This window comes from Pelophylax lessonae (genome assembly GCF_965119305.1).
Source record: "Pelophylax lessonae genome assembly, chromosome: 11".
In the NCBI taxonomy this organism is placed as follows: domain Eukaryota; kingdom Metazoa; phylum Chordata; class Amphibia; order Anura; family Ranidae; genus Pelophylax; species Pelophylax lessonae.
This window is the reverse complement of record NC_138778.1, coordinates 215,625,170-215,644,224: the sequence shown is the minus strand read 5'-3', so window position 1 is coordinate 215,644,224 and position 19,055 is coordinate 215,625,170.

Sequence of the window (19,055 nt, the reverse complement as noted above, 5' to 3'; positions counted from 1 at the left end):
TCAGCCATAGCGCCCCCTTTGGTGGGATGACTATTGCACAACATAACTGAACCGGAACCTGCAGCAGACTTGCAGAACGTTTGCAAAGAAAGTTGATCTGGAGTCATGCAATGTGGATTTTCTGCAATTATATACCAAACTTGTGAAGCCTGGCAAGTCTAGCAATAGTTTAGCTAGTCATTGTCACAATTGCTTGCTATCTGGGTTGTGAACGCTCGAACCAATCATTTATCTCTTCTTTTTCCATCATTCTCTTTCTAAATTTACTTTCTACTCATCTGCTTTATATTTTGAACTTCTCATCTTTATACTCCCCCAAAAAAACTATGACAACGTGCAACCAGTGCTTTGGACAGAGTTCGGCCAGAAGCCCAGTCTCACAAGTTCTTTTTTTTTTTTTTAACTTTCATCTGGTTTAACTAATCGACTTTAATTATGGCTATTAATGACTTATTATCTTTGTGTGGATAATGGACGCACTTATATCTCTTTAAGAGGGAGCTAAGGGCCCAGTTAATTGCCGATAGCCATAGCGCTAAGACATTAATGGAACATAGTTGTGCTTTATAAACACTTCAGAGCTTTCCCCATGAGACTCATTGCCCGGAGCAGTTAGCATTTGTCAGCATTAAGTGTTCTTCGCATTGGACTCGCAAATGGGATTTGAGCAAGGTCAATTAGAAAGACCCTGAAAACATTTGAGATCACTTTTCTATTCTTTTTTTTTACTTGTCAGCCAACGTCTTCTGGTCTACCGCTGTAGCTGCCCGAGCAAAATATAAAAACAAAATGTTCAGTACATCTCTGTAATACATGTGCCTTTTTATATTTTGTCCCTTTAACCCCTTCATGCCTAAGACTTTTTCTGACACTTGATGCTTTCAAGTTAAAATAAGTATTATTTGATAGAAAATTACTTAGAACCCCCAAACATGTATGTATTTTGTTAGCTGAGATCCTAGAGAATAAAATAGCGATCGCTGCAAGAGTTTATGTCACACTGTATTTGCGCAGCGGTCTTTCAAATGCAATTTTTTTGGGGAAGAAATACATTTTCGTGAATTAAAAAAAAAAACAAACCGTAAAATGATGCCAATTTTTTTGTATAATGTGAAAGATGATGCTACACCAGGTAACTAGATACCTAACATGTCATGTTTTATAATTGCGCACTCTTGTGGAATGGTGAAAAACGACGGTACTTGAAAATTTCCATAGGCGGCGCTTTAACATTTTTTAACAGTTTTAGAGGTACGGAGGAGGTCTAGTGCTAGAATTTTTGCTTTCACTCTATCGATTGCAGGGATTTCTCACATGTGTGGTTTGTACACTGTTTACATTTGTGGGTGCGACTTACATATGCATTTGCTTCTGCGTGTGAGCATGGAGGGATAGGGCGCTTTCAATTAATTTTTCTTTATTTTATTGTATTTTTTTTTATTTTTACATTGTATTTAAATTTTTTAATGTAAATATCCCTTGTGACAGTAATAGGCAGTGACAGGAACACTTTATGGAGGAATCTGGGGTCTATAAGACCTCAAACCCCTCCTCTGCACCTAAAAGCATTCAAAACGCCAAGTTTGGCTGTTTGGAATACTGTAGATTTTTTAAAATCTGGCATCTTTAAGGCTCCAGTAACCGGAAGTGATGTCATGACATCGCTTCCAGGTTTCTAGATCCGAGACCTGATCAAAGACGATTCCGGCTGGTCGCTCGGGTCTCCCGGTGGGGGACGTCCCCCTCCCTCCTGCTGCTTGTGGTAACAGCCGAGCGCTGTTTAGCCGCATTGATTGTTATCATACAGGTCCCTCTCAAAAAATTAGAGCATATTGTGATAAAGTTCATTATTTTCTGTAATGTACTGATAAACATTAGACTTTCATATATTTTACATTCATTACACACTACTGAAGTAGTGCAAGCCTTTTATTGTTTTAATATTTGATGATTTTGGCATACGGCTCATGAAAACCCAAAATTCCTATCTCAAAAAATTAGCATATCATGAAAAGGTTCTCTAAAGGAGCCAATAACCTAATCATCTGAATCAACTAATTAACTCTAAACACCTGCAAAAGATTCCTGAGGCTTTTAAAAACTCCCAGCCTGGTTCATTACTCAAAACCGCAATCATGGGTAAGACTGCCGACCTGACTGCTGTCCAGAAGGCCATCATTGACACCCTCAAGCAAGAGGGTAAGACACAGAAAGAAATTTCTGAACGAAAAGGCTGTTCCCAGAGTGCTGTATCAAGGCACCTCAGTGGGAAGTCTGTGGGAAGGAAAAAGTGTGTCAGAAAACGCTGCACAACGAGAAGAGGTGACCGGACCCTGAGGAAGACTGGGGAGAGGGAAATGCCAAAATGCCTGAAGTCCAGTGTCAAGTACCCACAGTCAGTGATGGTCTGGGGTGCCATGTCAGCTGCTGGTGTTGGTCCACTGTGTTTTATCAAGGGCAGGGTCAATGCAGCTAGTTATCAGGAGATTTTGGAGCACTTCATGCTTCCATCTGCTGAAAAGCTTTATGGAGATGAAGATTTCATTTTTCAGCACGACCTGGCACCTGCTCACAGTGCCAAAACCACTGGTAAATGGTTTACTGACCATGGTATTACTGTGCTCAATTGGCCTGCCAACTCTCCTGACCTGAACCCCATAGAGAATCTGTGGGATGTTGTGAAGAGAAAGTTGACCCAACACTCTGGATGAGCTCAAGGCCGCTATCGAAGCATCCTGGGCCTCCATAACACCTCAGCAGTGCCACAGGCTGATTGCCTCCATGCCACGTCGCATTAAAGCAGTCATTTCTGCAAAAGGATTCCCGACCAAGTATTGAGTGCATAACTGAACATAATTATTTGAAGGTTGACTTTTTTTGTATTAAAAACACTTTTCTTTTATTGGTCAGATGAAATATGCAAATTTTTTGAGATAGGAATTTTGTATGCCAAAATCATCAATATTAAAACAATAAAAGGCTTGCACTACTTCAGTTGTGTGTAATGAATCTAAAATATATGAAAGTCTAATGTTTATCAGTACATTACAGAAAATAATGAACTTTATCACAATATGCTAATTTTTTGAGAGGGACCTGTATAAGAGCCGGTCCTCGGTTCTGAAAAATGGTACCAGGGGGATGCCTGCAGCTGCTGGCATCACCTCGGTACAACCCCTTGAAGCCGAAGGACGCATATTTGCATTACATCGGCGTTAAGGGGTTAAAGTGGAATTCCAGCCAAAACCAAAAGCTAAACTATGTCTCTGCAACATTCTAATTTAGCTAGCCCTGTAAAGAAAAAATCGCTATACATACCTGTCCTGCAGCCGATCCGGTCCAGTCTCCAGCGGCAGATAGGAGAGAACCAACAACTGATGTGAAATGCCGTAACCTATAGACTTACGTCAGTCCTGCAAAAAAGTATTTGCCCCTTCCTGATTTTTAAAAATTTTTTTGGGCATATTTGTCACACTTAAATGATTCAGATCATCAAACAAATGTTAATATTACACAAAGATAATCCGAGTAAATACAAAATGCACTTTTTAAAATGATGATTTCATTTATTAAGGGAAAAAAAGCTGCTTGGCCCTATGTGGAAAAGTGACTGCCCCCCAAACCTAACAACTGGTTGTGCCACACTTGGCGGCAACAACATTGTTTGCGATAACTGGCAATGAGTCTTTCATATCGCTGTGGAAGAATTTTGGCTCACTCTTCTTTGTGGAATTGTTTGAATTCAGCCACATTGGAGGGTTTTCCAGCATGAACGGCCTCTTTAAGGCATCTCAATTGGATTTAAAGTGGAGTTCCAGTCCCCCAAATACTGTTTTTTGAACACTCCTCTCTACTTGTTTAAACATCCAGTATCTAGTAACATTTAGAACATGTTCTATGTTTAGTCCCTGTAATTTGTATTAAAATATTTGAAGACTGACCAGATCTCGGAAGCAGTCAGGTTCTGTGTCATCTGTAGGCATCTGAAGCCCTCTTCTATTGATTTCCGGGATTCGATGCAGCTGGCTACCCAGCATGCACCTCCTGATCTCGCACCTGTGCACTGAGCGGCTCTCTGTCTTCCCGACAGGTTGCCATAACAATGGCGGCGGCGGAAGTTCCCGCCCCATTGCTATAGCAACCTGTCAATCGTGACATCCCGATCCTCCCGTTCGCCTCATTTCTGGTCTGGAAATAATGCGAGATTTCGTCACCAGGCGATTCGCAAGGATTCCTTGGATACATGACGCTGCTATCCCAGGAGCCCTTGCAAATCGCCTAGTGATGTAGTCGCCTAGGCGGCCGCAGCCAGGAGTGCTGCAGAAGAAAATCTAAAAAAAGGTATGTACAAATAAAAAAATAATTGCCATTTTCTACAGCAGGATGGGCATGACAGGAATTGGACCTTCAAAAAATGGATGGAACTCCGCTTTATGTCCAAACTTTGACTAGGCCACTCCAAAACCTTCATTTTGTGGACTTGCTGGTGTGTTTCCGATCATTGTCCTGCTGCATAACCGAAGTGCGTTAAAGCTGGAGGTCAGGAACTGAGGTCCAGCCATTCTCATTCAGGATTTTCTGGTAGAACGCAGAATTCATGGTTCCATCAGTGATGGCAAGTCGTCCAGAACCTGAATTTGCAAAGCAGCCCCAGACCATCACACTACCACCACCAAGGCTGACTGTTGGCATGATGATCTTTTTATGAAATGCTGTGTTCGTTTTACGCCAGATGTAACAAGATGCATTGAAACTAAGCACAAAAGAAAATAGATGGCGCGTAGGCCAAGTGCATTATCCTCGATACACGTTTTATTAAATAAAACAAAGGTGAATATACTCACAAACCAGTACTTGTGTCAAAGCTTTAGCATGAAATCATCTGCCTAAGCCCGTGTACAAAATTCTCTGAACTTGCAGACACATCAGCCAACACGTTTCAAGGTTTCCCTCTTCTTCAGGGCGTACAGAACATGTCCATTTCATATACATGGTATATTGACTCAGTAGTAACAACCCTGAACAGATTTTATCCCATCAAAGTAAACGGGATGCACACCTTTCAAAAAGTTTAACTTTTGTCTCATCAGTCCACAGAATATTTGCCCAAACCTCTTGGGAATAATCAAGATGTTTTTTGGCAAATATGAGATGAGCCTTTGTGTTCTTTTTGGTCAGCAGTGGTCAGAGATGTATAGTAACTAAGTAGAACTACTTCACTACTGTACTTAAGTACCGAAAGGCGGTATCTGTACTTTCCTAGAGTAGAATTTTTTTCTCCTACTTCCACTTTTACTTCACTACATTTTTTCAATGATTTCAATACTTCTACTCCAATATTTTTTTTTTTGTGCTGCATAGTTACTCGTTACAATTATAAAAATTACCACTGCCAGAACAGTAGATGGCAGGTTTCATGAAGCTCATAACATGTGTATTATCAGCGCATACGAAAATAAATGTTACTGTATGTATAAATAAAAGCTGCATTTGAAATAATAAAAAACAATATGATGCTCAAACTTTTGACTTCTTTCTTTAATAACTACATAACACAGTACTTGTACTTTTTACTTTCAGTACTTGAGTAGCAATTTTTTTTCCAAAACTACTGGTACTTTTACTTTCAGTACTTGAGTAGCAACATTTTTAAAAAAACTACTTGCAATACTTAAGTACAAAAAATGTTGAATACTTTAGTACTTCTACTCAAGTCACTTTTTGATCGAGCACTTCCACTTCTACTCAAGTCACTTTTTGATCAAGCACTTGTACTTTTACTCAAGTATGGGTTTCGAGTACTTTATACAACTCTGGCAGTGGTTATGGAACTCTCCCATGGACACCAGTTTTGCCCAGGCTCCTATATATTTTTGTATCATGAACACTAACCTTACCTGATGCAAGTGAGGCCTGCAGTTCTTTAGATGTTATTCTGGGTTCTTTTATGACCTCCTGGATAAGTTGTTGTGCTCTTGGATGTCACCTCTGAAGACGTCAACCTAGTGACGAAACGCGTATGGTGGAACGCACGTCGTGACGTCACGGGAGCGAGTGGAACGCACGCCGGCAATACCGCTCTCCACTCCAAGCTCCGCTCGTGAGCGATCACTGAAATACCCAACACACTGTTTTTTAACCTGAAAATTACCCATGGAGGGGAAATAAATTATTTTGACGTATTACACCATCTGGAGTTTTTTTCTTTACTTTGGCCTTTGCCCAACGCGGGGAGAGAAAAAGGTGGGACCTGTCACAACCTAAGGAACGGAGTGACCACACCACAAGTGGGTACCTGCCCAGGCCCTGATGGCCAACCAAGCGTTATTTGGTCTTAATGCTGTACAGCATCTAAGACCAACAACATTGGGTGAGTGACCCACCTATACCTATACCACGGTGGAGAGGGATTGGTGCCATTCATATGCCATAGGGCTGATTTGGAATTCTGCACAGAGCACCTGCGCTTTATCCGTTCTGGATTAGTGTTTTGCATAAGGAACTTTCCTTTGAACTGTGATCACTGCAGTCACTTGTATATGTTTATACTTCTATGGACTTCATAGAGCACAGATCATACACTTGCACTTTATTTATTGTCGATTACTTGAATTGTTTATTATATGCACTTTATGTGAATTATTATATGCATTTATTGGAATTATCCACTATTGGATATTTGCACGGTGCACGGAGCTCTTTTTGATGCACATATTGTTTATAAGAATTTTTTAATTATTTATACGCATTTAGCATTTATGCATATCATTGGCAAGTGCTGTAGGTAGCCCCTATTATTAGTGACTATAACCTTTCATCCTTACTTTGTCCTCAGCTGCTGCACTTTCTATTCTTTTTTTTATTATATCACTAGATTTATATTTATTTAGTACATATTGGCGCGAGGGATATACCACAAGTATATTTTTGACATAAACCCACAAATACTTTTTTTTTTTAACCACTATTATTCCTTTATATTGGCTTTTAAAATCTACAAATGCAGCAATTGGATGAAAGGTTTAAACACTTTTTTAACCACTTGCCGACCGCCGTCCGACTATATACGGCGGCGGTCAGCCGCTCCCAGGCAAAGTGACGTACCGGTACGTCACTAGCCTGAGAGCGAATAGGGGGCGAGCGTGCGCCGCCGGAGGTGCGCTCCTGCCCCCGCTCTTACCCAAAGAAGCCAGCGCGTGTGTCACTCGCGATCGTCGGGTAGAGAGGGAGAAAGGCAGGCGGCTGATGTAAACAAAGCCGCCTGTCATTCTCCCCTGTGTAAAAGCACAGATCACTCGGTCCTGCTATGTAGGACAGTTGATCTGTGCTGTTACACACACAGCCACAGCCAATGACAGTAAGAAACACGCCCCTAGGGACACCCTTAACCCCTCCCTCTCCAATAACGTTAACCCCTTCCCTCCCAGTGTCATTTTTACAGTAACAGTGCATATGTATAGCACTGATTACTGTAGTAATGTCACTGGTAACCCCAAAAGTGTCAAAAATGTCAGTCAAGGGTCCGATCTGTACCGCAAATAAAATCGCTGATCGCCGCCATTACGCGTTAAAAAAAAACCACCAAAAATGACAAAAATCTTTCCCTTAGTTAGTAAATGCAATAACTTTTGCGCAAACCAATCAAAATACGATTATTGTGATTTTTTTTACCAAACATATGTAGCAGAAAACAAATTGGCCAAAAATGTAAAAAAATTTTGATTTTTACATTTTTCTTTGGGGAATTTCATATAAAAAAAATGTGAAAAATATTATTTTTGCAAAATTGTCGCTATTTTTTTTTTTTAGCGCATGATCAAAAAATCGCACAGGTGATCAAATACCACCAAAAGAAAGCTCTGTTTGTGGGAAAAAAAGGACGTCAAATTCATTTAGGCACAGCGTCGCACGACCGCGCAATTGTCCGTTAAAATCACGCAGTGCCGAATCGCAAAATACCCCCTGGTCAGGAAGGGGGTAAAATCTTCTGGGGCTTAAGTGATTAAACATAAAAAGTGCATTTTATATACACTTATATAGATCAGACCAAAATAAGGGACAAATGAGGAGGAAAGATGGACTTTGTTCCGAATCAGGGACAGTCCCTCAAAATTAGGGACAGTTGGAAGCTATGTGTAAGTACTCCTTTGTTATATTTTGCCTTCCCTGGTTCCTACCTCCCTCCTCGTAAAAATGCTAATGAACCTTTTTCATTTTAATAACATAACTTATTTTAGACCTAGTGATCACTAAGGATCTGTGCTTCTCTATGCAGTGTGAGCAGATCAAGGCTGGTGGGACGGGCCGGCAGGGAGCTGTACATACAGTGCCATCTTAAGAGCCTTATAGGCCCCTGGGCAATGCAGTGCACTGGGGCCCCCTGCCTACACAATCACCCATGAGAATATACTACAAGAGAGTACAACTACCTGGAGTATATACCTTACTATATACATATTACAGGGAAGACTATATACTACAAGAGTCTCTTGTAGTATATAGTGTTCCCTGTAATATGTATATAGTAAGGTATATACTCCAGCCCAGTTGTACTCTCTTGTAGTATATATTGGTCCCTGTAATATGTATATAGTAAGGTATATCCTCCAGGTAGTAGTTGTACTCTCTTGTAGTATATAGTGTTCCCTGTAATATGTATATAGTAAGGTATATCCTCCAGGTAGTAGTTGTACTCTCTTGTAGTATATGTATATAGACAATATACATATTACAGGGAACACTATATACTACAAGAGAGTACAACTACTACCTGGAGGATATACCTTACTATATACATATTACAGGGACCAATATATAGTAAGGTATATCCTCCAGGTAGTTGTCTCTTGTGTCGATCGATGGAGAGAGAGAGAGTGTGAAAAAAAAAAGAAAGAAAATCAAGCAGCCTGGCAGCTGGCTGCTATACCTTTCACAATGGCTGCATAAGTGCACATGAAGGGAGAAGTTGGGTGGAGGCGGAGCCAGTCTTCTAGGCGCGTAGAGGAGGACGAGCCGACGAGGAGGATCCTCCTCCGCTGTGCATCATGGTTCTGCTCTGCTAACGTCACTGGTTGCTAGATGCCAATCGGCCTGGCCTTAGCAACCAGTGTGCAGTGCAGACAGCAGACTGAGACTCGAGCCACCAGCGGACAACAACGGGGGGCGGAGCCCGGCAGACAACGGGGGGGGGGGGCCCTAGACCACCAGGTAATCTGGATTCTGGCCTCAGGCCTGTTGACAGTAATTGCCACCATGTCCATGTGTGTGGGGCCCCTTGGCAAGTGGCCCATTGGAAAAGACGGCCCTATGTACATAGCTTCCTGAAAGCATCACAGCACCCGGTCTCAGTACTCCTCTAAAGAGCCCACAGCTCTGATGCAAGCAGTGAGCTGACTCTTAGGGGAAGTTATGCAAATGTCAAAATGCCCAGCTGGGTGGATGTCATTCTGGAGGGGTGGGCTTTCCCAGGCAGGCTGCATTTGCATGTAGACCACCCTGGACAATGTCCACATGTATTGCTGAGCCTCAAACTGAAATCCAGTGAATGAAAGATGTGGTTGGGTACACTCAGGTTTGGGAGGAAAGGGCTAGATCAGGGGTCTCCAAACTTCCTGGGCCGGTTTACTGTCCTCGAGCCTAGGTTCACACTAATGAGATGCGGGAAATGCAATGAGCCTTTCCCTCACCGCATTGCAATCGCACGGCGTCCAAGCAATCTGCTGCGGGCGTCAATGTTAGATTAACAACACCCCAAAACAGCTCACAAAATGCAGTGCGATTGGCAGAATCGGATCTTAAGGGTGTGAACACCCATGCATTGCAATTCAGGTATGGGAAAATAAGGGTCCTGCACCATTTTGGTGCGGATGTAATGCGATTTCAGCCATACAAAATGTATGGTTCAAATTACACCACATGTGATGTGCACAGGAATGCGGTGTCCCGCTCCCCAGTCTTAGTGGTCAGTGGAAGTGAAAATTTACATAGCACCCCTGTGGTTAGGAGGAGAAGGAATAGTGCCCCATCATTGGTGTCAGTGGGAGGATAGTGCCCCATTGTTTGTGAAAGTACAAGGAATAGTGCCCCATATTTGGTGTCAGTGGGAGTAACAGTGCCCCATCATTGGTATTAATGGGAGGAACGTTGCCCAGGCATTGGTGTCATTGGGAGGGATAGTGCCCCATCATTGGTCTGTAAAAGAAAGGCAGGCGCCACTCTAAGTGTAATAGGACTCTAATTTTTATTGGAGAAATCAGCACACGATATACTCACAAACGAGTAAAAAGAAGCCGGAAGTACGCCCCCGGAAGCCCCGACAATGTCCCCTGGGTTCGGGTTAAGCCGTTCCCATCGGCTCGAGCGGACTACACAGTGGATCGGTCGGATCCTCTTCCACAGGAACCTAGATCTATCGATCCTCCGGACGAACTCTACGGCCATTATCCACTGCTGTTTCTTTTTACTCGTTTGTAAGTATATAGTGTGCTGATTTCTCCAATAAAAATTTGAGTCCTATTACACTTAGAGTGGCGCCTGCCTTTCTTTTACAGTTCACTGCAAGTTCCTCTTCTTACTTGGGACAGAGCAGCCTTCAAGTGTTTAAAGACTTGTTTTTTTATGGACTTTTGGACTATATATGTGCCACGCTAGTATGGATTTTCCACAATCTGTCCTATATGATAGAAATTGATGGTATCCCTCCAATTTCTCTTTGCGCCAGTACACCCCCAGTGTTGTGCCCCATCATTGGTGTCAGTGGGAGGAATAGTGCCCCATCATTGGTATCAGTGAGAGGAATAGTCCCCCATCATTGGTGTCAGTGGGAGTAATAGTGCCCCATCATTGGTGTCAGTGGAAGGAATAGTGCCCCATCATTGGTGTCAGTGGGAGGAATAGTGCCCCCATCATTAGTATCAGTGGGAGGAATAGTGCCCCATCACTGGTGTTAGTCGGAGGAATAGTGCCCCATCATTGGTGTTAGTCGGAGGAATAGTGCCCCATCATTGGTGTCAGTGAGAGGAATAGTGCCCCCCCCCCCTCATAGGTATCAGTGGGAGGAATAGTGCCTCATCATTGGTGTCAATGGCAGGAATAGTGTCCCATCATTGGTGTCAGTGGGAGGAATAGTGCCCTATCATTGGTGTCAGTGGAAGGAATAGTGCCCCATCATTGGTGTCAGTTTGAGGAATAGTGCCTCATCATTGGTATTAGTGGGAGGAATAGTGCCCCATCATTGGTGTCAGTGGGAGGAATGGTGCCCCATCATTGGTGTCAGTGGGAGGAATAGTGCCCCATCATTGGTGTCAGTGGGAGGAATAGTGCCCCATCATTGGTGTCAGTGGGAGGAATAGTATCTCAAGGGCTGGATACCAGAAAGCAAAGGGATGCAGTTTGGAGTCCACTGGGCTAGATGATGCAGGATGTCTTCCAGCCAGGAAATTAGGTGGGGCTCTATCTGACTTACTGCAGCTTCTAATGCATGCTGTGAGATGCTCACAGTGTGCGGTGAAATCAGAGGAAGCCGTTTCAGTCCAGGAGAGGAGCCGCTCCAACTGTGTAGGATTGAAGGGGAGGCCGGAGGTCAGATTTAACATTGGCTGCAGAGAGGGGATAAGAGGGTGAGAGAGCAGTGAGGACAAGGGGCCTAAAGACACAGAGAAGGGACAGGCAGGGGACTACCCATACTGGAGATGCACTGGAGGGTGGTGGCCTAGTTGGTGGCCATAGGAAGCCTGTAGAGGTGGTTACACATGGAAAGGAAGAGGGATCCTGGAGATGAGACTTATTGTTGATGCTGATGTGTGGGGTGCAGCAGGTAATGTGATCCCGCTCTGGAGAGCGTTCTTCTTGCGTGGCCCCCATTACCTACAGGTAACGCAGGAGTTGTCACCTTACAGATGTCCACGTTGTGGGGGATAGTTTTGTTCCAGTCCTCTGACAAGGGGTTACATGTATAGCCTTCGTAATCTGTGCCCAGAACACACAAAAAAAGTTTTTTAGTCATTTTTAGTTAGCAGAGAGCAAAGCTTTTGATCATTCTTGTCTGGCAGCCAAGCACTTGACTTTCCAGTTAGAGAGAAGAAAAAAAAAAAAAAATAAAACTCGAAACAACAGATGACAGCATTTTCATTTCAGCTCCTATTACCGGTTTATTACATGTTACCATCCAGCCTCAAACACAAACCAGCTGTGTCCTCCCCTCATTTACCCAATGTAGCCTCAGATGGGAGATACCACGGGGCGCTGCGATCGCAGGGACAACTCCCCCCCCAACGCAGACCGTAGAACCGCTTCAATATGGGCCTGCTGATTGTGGCCGCTTTTATGTTGCTGCCGACTGCAATTCACGGCCCCTGTTATCAGAATCACATTTTATTTTTACTGATTAAAGGAGAGCGCTGGAGAAACCCTCTTGATGGTGTTAAGAAAGTCCTCCTGGAGGTGAACTGTAGGAATTTCACATCATTGCATTTTGTTTTTATTCACAATTTGTACAGTGTCCCAACTTTTTTGGAATCGGGCTTGTATTCTGATACATATTTTTAGTAAAAAAAAAAAAATACCAAAATAAGTATATTGATTGGTTTGCGCAAAAGTTGTTGCATCTACAAACTATGTTATATACAGTCAGGTCCATAAATATTGGGACATTGACACAATTCTAATCTTTTTGGCTCTATACACCACCACAATGGATATGAAATGAAACAAACAAGATGTGCTTTAACTGCAGACGTTCAGCTTTAATTTGAGGGTATTTACATCCAAATCAGGTGAAAGGTGTAGGAATTACAACAGTTTGTATATGTGCCTCCCACTTTTTAAGGGACCAAAAGTAATGGGACAGATTAACAATCATAAATCAATCTTTCACTTTTTAATACTTGGTTGCAAATCCTTTGCAGTCAATTACAGCCTGAAGTCTGGAACGCATAGACATCACCAGACGCTGGGTTTCATCCCTGGTGATGCTCTGCCAGGCCTCTACTGCAACTGTCTTCAGTTCCTGCTTGTTCTTGGGGCATTTTCCCTTCAGTTTTGTCTTCAGCAAGTGAAATGCATGCTCAATCGGATTCAGGTCAGGTGATTGACTTGGCCATTGCATAACATTCCACTCTTTGGTTGCTTTCGCAGTATGCTTCGGGTCATTGTCCATCTGCACTGTGAAGCGCCGTCCAATGAGTTCTGAAGCATTTGGCTGAATATGAGCAGATAATATTGCCCGAAACACTTCAGAATTCATCCTGTTGCTTTTGTCAGCAGTCACATCATCAATAAATACAAGAGAACCAGTTCCATTGGCAGCCATACATGCCCAAACCATGACACTGCCACCATCATGCTTCACTGATGAGGTGGTATGCTTTGGATCATGAGCAGTTCCTTTCCTTCTCCATACTCTTCTCTTCCCATCACTCTGGTACAAGTTGATCTTGGTCTCATCTGTCCATAGGATGTTGTTCCAGAACTGTGAAGGCTTTTTTAGATGTTGTTTGGCAAACTCTAATCTGGCCTTCCTGTTTTTGAGGCTCACCAATGGTTTACATCTTGTGGTGAACCCTCTGTATTCACTCTGGTGAAGTCTTCTCTTGATTGTTGACTTTGACACACATTCACCTACCTCCTGGAGAGTGATCTTGATCTGGCCAACTGTTGTGAAGGGTGTTTTCTTCACCAGGGAAAGAATTCTTCGTTCATCCACCACAGTTGTTTTCCGTGGTCTTCCGGGTCTTTTGGTGTTGCTGAGCTCACCGGTGCGTTCTTTCTTTTTAAGGATGTTCATTTAACAGTTGATTTGGCCACACCTAATGTTTTTGCTATCTCTCTGATGGGTTTATTTTGTTTTTTCAGCCTAATGATGGCTTGCTTCACTGATAGTGACAGCTCTTTGGATCTCTTATTGAGAGTTGACAGCAACAGATTCCAAATGCAAATAGCACACTTGAAATTAACTCTGGACCTTTTATCTGCTCCTTGTAAATGGGATAATGAGTGAATAACACACACCTGGCCATGGAACAGCTGAGCAGCCAATTGTCCCATTACTTTTGGTCCCTTAAAAAGGGACCAAAAGTAATGGGACAATTACACCTTTCACTTGATTTGGATGTAAATACCCTCAAATTAAAGCTGAAAGTCTGCAGTTAAAGCACATCTTGTTTGTTTCATTTCAAATCCATTGTGGGGGTGTATAGATCCAAAAAGATTAGAATTGTGTCCATGTCGCAATATTTATGGACCTGACTGTATACTGGAATTGAATTTTTTTTTATACTAGTAATGACGGCGATCAGCGACTTATAGCGGGACTGCAATATTGCAGCAGACAATCAGAAACTAACTGACGCTTTGTGGGAACCAGTGACACTAATACAGTGATCGGTGCTAAAAAAATATGCACTGTCACTGTACTAATGACACTGGCTTGGAAGGGGTAAACATCTAGGGGGATCAAAGGGTTAAATGTGTACCTAACCAGTGTTTATGTGTGTGCTGCTTTTACTAAGAGAAGTGATGGATTTTATTCCCTGCTTTGCCACTGCCTCCACTGACAGGACAAGGCAATGTCTTGTTTTCATATGCAGAGCTCTGTTCTGTGTTCCTCCTCGCTGATCAGTGGGTGGCGGCGGACATGAGAGCCAGTCTGCCGCCGTATTCCATACGTGAGGCACTCAACAATTGGTTAAAACAACAAGTTCAGTTGGGCTTTCATGCCGCATTGCAAGATGTGATCAGATGATTTCATAGGATGACGTGTTTTTTTTTATTTTATAATAAGAACCTTTTTGTTAGTGTTAGGTCAGACTACAGCCTTCTATGATTTCACCGTCTTATTTCTAGGTTGCCCACAAACTTTTTACATTACAGAAGCAGTGGAAAGTGAAACACATATCACCATAAAGGAAGTCTTCATCATCTAGAACGTGCGTGTCAAATCGGTAATGACCCCGTGTGCGTTTAAGGCGGATCACCTTACCAGAGTTTGTGAATAGTCGCTGCTCTGCTCTGAACAAAAAAAAAGAAAATGGGCCAATTAGAAAATAAGGTCAAGGACCGCGAGCGCTGTGGGGAAGTCCGAACGGTGAATTTATTTACCGCAAGTTGTTTTAAGAAAAGAAAAGGGCCGCTGGTTTCTGAAAACTCGAGTTTCTGTGGTTGGGCCTGATCAGAGGGAGAGGAAAGGGCGACACAGCTGGCTCCTGTTCCTTGGCTCTCTACCGTCTCTGGCTTACGTAAAGGGGATCTTCCCTAGTTTTTGTGGTTTGCTTGAACCTCTCATTATAGTTTTATATTTTAATGCTGCCCATTATCATGTTTACAATAGAACTTGTCTTCAATCTGACCTCTTGTCTTCTCTTCAGTTTTGCACAGTTGTACAGGTTCCTCTCCTGTAGAGAAAATGCTTACTGCACATACAATATGTACAAAAATGGGGAACAGGCTTAACCACCCGACCTATGGAAGGTTTTACCTCCTTCATGACCAGGCCATTTTTTCGATTCAGCACCGTGTTACTTTAACTGGCAATTGTGCGGTCATTATCATTTATATAATTTGTTTCACACAAATAGATCTTTCTTTTGGTGATATTTGATCACAGCTGTGTGTTTTTTTTTTTTGTATTATATAAATAAAAAAAGACCAAAAAGTTTAAACAAAAAAACAAAACAAAAAATAATTTCTACTTTTTGCTAAAAAACATATCCAATAAATAAATTAAAATAAATACATTTTCTTCATAAATTTAGGCCAAAATGTATTCTGCAACGTGTCTTTGGTAACAAAAAAAAAAAAAAAAAATCCCAATAAGTGTATATTGATTGGTTTTGTGTGAAACATATAGTATCTACAAACTATGGTGTATATATATATATATATATATATATATATATATATATTGGAATTTTTTTATTGGAGATCAGTGACTTATAATGGGCGATAGTGCAAAGCAAAACACTGAATCGAAGTGTAATAGTAGAGGAGGGACTAAATACCCTCCTAGCAGCCAGCATCAGGTGGAGACTGGGACTGGAAGACACCCGTTGGTCACAGGGCAGCCATCGGGGGGGACAGCCCATACACATGTAGGGGGCCCGGGCATTCCAAGGGGCCCGGCCGCCCAGGCCAAAACCACTGAGACCGAGTTGTTGCTGCTGTAGTAACTAGCAATTGTTAAAGCAGGACGGCTGCAGAGGAAGCCGATGCAGCCGAAAGGATGTCTCTTTGCTGGATTGCGCTCTCTTTGCTGAAAATATGAGCCTGTCTCTTTGCTGGATTGGGATATCTCTTTGCTGAATATACAGTATGAGGCTGTCTCTTTCCTGGATTGGGATGTGTCTTTGCTGAATATATGAGGCTGTCACTTTGTTGGATTAGGATGTCTCTTTGCTGAATATATGAGGCCGTCTCTTTGCTGGATTGGGATGTCTCCTTGCTGAATATATGGGGATGTCTCTTTACTGGATTGAGATGTCTCTTTTCTGAATATATGAGGCTGTCTCCTTGCTGAATATATGGGGATGTCTCTTTGCTGGCTTGGATTCATTTTCATAAGTTGTAAGAGTGTCAACATATAAGTGGGTGCACTGAAGCACCCGGTGGGATGGGCAGTGGGCGGATTCGGTGGGACGGCCAGAGGGCGGACCCTGTGAAATGTTGGTGGTCAGGCCCGGAGGGGCCCAGGCCTAAAGCTGTGTAAGGGGCCCCCCTAAAATTTCTGATGGCTGCCCTGGTTGGCGGACAGTGGAACTACAACCTCCCACTCTGGGAAGCACAATGCCACCAGCAGGCGGTCCAGGTCCTGAAAAGGAATTGCTGTTACTGGGAGGATCTCCAGGTAAGAAACCTTTCAACAAATTCATAAAAAGCTATATACTTGAGAAGACTGTGCATGATGGCAAACCTACTGAAAAATACATTTTAGGTTTTCATGTATTTTAAAAATTTTCCGTGCTTGGTATCGATTGCAAAGACCGCCAGGCAGGGATAAGGAAACATTTATTTTTAATGCCATTGAACCTCTCGATATATAATGGGTTAAAAATAAACAAAAAGAGATTGTGTTGGACTTGGGTTTCTCACCTCGACATCGCCGTAAAGCGAATGACCGCCTTTGCCGGTATTTATATTACAGAAGGGGGCCCTCGGTAGCTCCAATTTACACTTGCCATTATCCACAAGGGTCTGGTAATTTCCGTTAATGCCTTTAAAAGCCCAGACATCCCTGTAATACGAATGGAATCCAACTTGTCAGATGGACATTCTATGGAGGTTAATCAGTAGAGCGCAGCGTCTTTGTTCATTCCTCTCTCCGCTCAGCCGCAGGTAGGATTAGGGGGTGCTTCAGACGGGCCGAAAAAAGCTCTCAGAAGAGATTTCACGCCACGCTTGGCCAAACCAAACCTTTCTGTGACGGGCCTTCGATTGCTAAAATGGTTTCTGGCACATCCACGAATACCATTTCAGGCAGCTAAATCCACAATTTATTACCCGCTGTGAATAAAGAGAGATATTTTTTTTTCCGATTTCATAACTTATTGCTTCCTCTCTTTAAAGTGAGGAGGAAAACTGCTGGGTACATGCAAGAAGCCAGTTTCCTTTCGTTAAAAGAGCATGTTTAATCGCTTACATTTATTCTCTAATATACATGTGAAAGCCATCAAATCACTGGAAATGACCTTATCTACTGTATGTGTGCTAATGGTTTAAAGCTGAGCTCCTCCGGGCACAAAAACGCTCATTGAAATGTATTCCTCAATAGACGCAAAGGATATAAATCCACATTATGTGCACAAAACGCCTTTCAAACCCAGATGCTGGCTTGTAAAAATAGCAGTGACACCATTGCTGTGCTGTACATAGCTTGAGCTGTCGGAGGGGCTTAGCAGGCTCCACCCACTACAGGCTGCCTGCAGAAAACTGCAGGAGGGGGGTGGAGACTAGACCAGTCACCCTGCACAAGAAGAGAGAGCAGCAGTGAGTGGTCTTTATTACAGGAAGTAAAGTGTCACATTGTATTACTGCACAGATCTGTAATACTTTTCTCCCAAGCCACCTGGGAGACACCAAACATGTGGAAGAAGGTGCTCTGGTCAGATGAAACCAAAATCGCACTTTTTGGCAACAATGCAAAACGTTATGATTGGCGTAAAAGCAACACAGCTCATCACCCTGAACACACCATCGCCACTGTCAAACATGGTGGTGGCAGCATCATGGTTTGGGCCTGCTTTTCTTCAGCAGGGACAGGGAAGATGGTTAAAATTGATGGGAAGATGGATGGAGCCAAATACAGGACCATTCTGGAAGAAAACCTGATGGAGTCTGCAAAAGACCTGAGACTGGGACGGAGATTTGTCTTCCAACAAGACAATGATCCAAAACATAAAGCAAAATCTACAATGGAATGGTTCACAAATAAACATATCCAGATGTTAGAATGGCCAAGTCAAAGTCCAGACCTGAATCCAATCGAGAATCTGTGGAAAGAACTGAAAACTGCTGTTCACAAACGCTCTCCATCCAACCTCACTGAGCTCGAGCTGTTTTGCAAGGAGGAATGGGCAAAAATTTCAGTCTCTCGATGTGCAAAACTGATAGAGACATACCCCAAGTGACTTACAGCTGTAATCGCAGGAAAAGGTGGCGCTACAAAGTATTAACTTAAGGGGGTTGAATAATTATGCACGCCCAATTTTTCAGTTTTTTATTTGTTAAAAAAGTTTTAAATATCCAATACATTTCGTTCCACTTCATGATTGTGTCCCACTTGTTGATTCTTCACAAAAAATTACGGTTTTATATCTTTATGTTTGAAGCCTGAAATGTGGCAAAAGGTCAAAAAATTCAAGGGGGCCAAATACTTTCGCAAGGCACTGTACAGTTTACACAGCACTCACAGAGGGCTTCCTGCTTTAAACCTATAAAGGTAATTCTGCCTTGAGTTAGGCTTTAAATATACAATTGAAAGCATTTTTAATTACCTGTTTAATAGCTGCAAAAACATAGCAGTTGATCCTGCCAGAAACTTCCCTGAAACAGCCTAATCATACTTT